This window comes from Octopus bimaculoides, chromosome 14 (genome assembly GCF_001194135.2).
Source record: "Octopus bimaculoides isolate UCB-OBI-ISO-001 chromosome 14, ASM119413v2, whole genome shotgun sequence".
Taxonomy (NCBI): Eukaryota; Metazoa; Mollusca; class Cephalopoda; order Octopoda; family Octopodidae; genus Octopus; species Octopus bimaculoides.
In genome coordinates, this window is record NC_068994.1 from 40,343,718 (window position 1) to 40,345,999 (window position 2,282).

At 29.8% G+C, this 2,282-nt stretch overlaps 1 protein-coding gene across 1 annotated transcript in view; it reads right to left on the bottom strand.

The window, feature by feature from the left end:
- Window positions 1–2,282, bottom strand: part of LOC106872384 (protocadherin beta-15) — a 101,670-nt gene that overhangs the window by 49,385 nt on the left and 50,003 nt on the right. The window lies entirely within an intron of this gene.

The window sequence follows — 2,282 nt, forward strand, 5'->3', positions numbered from 1 at the left end:
ATATATATATATATATATATATATATATAGACATATATACATACACATATATATAGAGATGCATATATACATATATATATACATCATGTATATGCATACAAATATGTGTATATATATATATATATATTTATATAGATATATAGACATGGATAATGCATATAATACATACATATATATACATATATATACACACATATATATATGTGAGCATGTATGCATATATTACCATGAACTACAATACAATTTAAAATAAAAAAATAAGCTTATTTTTAAATGATGACCTTTGTAAATTTTACACAATGTTAAAAAATTTGGGGAATTTTTTATTATTATTCCACATTTTGATCAAGATTATTTTCATTTCTTTCAGTGCACCTCTTGTTTTGTTCTGTGACAACATTGAATTATAAGTAATTACTTATTTCCTATCAATTAAATAACAGTAAGCTCCAAGTTTATTGCGAAAGAGATGAAACAAAGAAACACCAATTATTTTCTTTCAACTTTAAAATTTAGCTTAACATGTAAAGAAAAAAAAAAAAAAAGAAGCTATTTTATATAATTCTAAATAAGAAAAATTCTTTTTGATAGCATTTTATAAAGTTTTGCAGTCCAATTAAATACTTTAGATGAATTTTTATTTTTTTAAATAATAAAGAGGTGAGTGATTAGCAAAATAATTACAGCACCAAACAAAATATCATCATTATCATTATTATCGTCATTATCATCACTATCCTCATCATTGTCATAACCACCACCACCACCACCACTGAGGGTTCCAGCTGATCTGACCAACAGAACAGCCTGCTCATGAAATTAACGGGCAAATGGCTGAGCACTCCACAGACATGTATACCCTTAACATAGTTCTCAGGGTGTGTCAACATGACACAAAGTGTGACAACACCGGCCCTTTGAAATACAGAGAGTTCTCATTTTTGCCAACATGAATTAAAGTGTCTTGCTCAAGTACACTACACATCACTGGGAATTGAACTCATGACCTTACAATCACGAACTGAATACCCTAACCACTAAGCCACATGCTTTCACACTATCCTATGCTATTTCCAGGATAAAACACATTCATGCAAACATAGTCACCCTCTGTTCATTCTCTCATACACATAAATGTTCTCTCCCTAAAAGTGGCCCCCATTATCCATTGAAAACAAGATAGTCCTAAAAAAATAGAAATACTTCTTTTAATAGAAATATCTGGAGGTTATACAATTTGATGAGAATGGGAAATATTAAATTTGTAAAGGGAAAATGAAAACAAAAGAACCCCAAAAGTATTGTGACAACTATATATAAAATAAAATATTATATTATTGAGAATGGTACAACTTTGGAAATCAAAAAACAGAATGGTATTCCGAATTAAAGTCAAAATGACAAATCTCTCTGTTTCAAAAATACTCCAAAAAGTTGTCACTATGTGTATGTGTATAAGTTTGTAAGTGTTGTGTGTGTGTGTGTGTGTGTGTGTGAGTGTGTCTGTGTGCATGTGAGTGTGTGTGTGCATATGTATATATGTGCATGTGTGTGCATGTGTTTATGTGTGTATGTGTGTGTTTGTCTTTCAATGCATAAATGGTAAAATAAATGTGTATATCTGCGTGTGTGTGTATATAAATAGGTATATATGCATATATATATTATATATGTATTTATATATATATAACTTTATATATGAAAATATATATGTATATATGTGGTCTGATCAATACGTATCCGGACTGTTGTCATAGTAATGAAGCTAAAGCATGCAGAATGAAGATGCTTGGCACAGACTGACTTTGAATTTTACTATGCATGGGTACAAAGTTTCAATGCTTTAGCTCATTTCTGTTGTTCACAGCAGTGCTTGGAAGGAAGGTATGTAGCATGTGATCATCGTGATGACCATAACAGAGAAAGTTGAACAGAGAATATATATAATAGAATAATATCTTAACCGCGAAACGTTCGTATCCAATTAACTAAAGGCAGGTTTGTTTTTGCTTTTCACTCTGGTTTTTTGTTCTATGTGTGCCATAAATATCGCCATCCATTTAGAGAAAAATTTGTAGTTTAGAATCAGTAGTTCTTTGACTGCTATTTCTAAATTTTCAGTATGTTGGAGAAGCAATTCAATGCTAATCCCTGTATATTTATGATGATAAATGATTTTACCGCTAAAGGTTTTTTCATACTGAACTACTTGGCAAAATTGTTAATTATTAATTCTATTACTAATTGACGATTCCCTGCCCTTATTCTTGTATAATTTATAT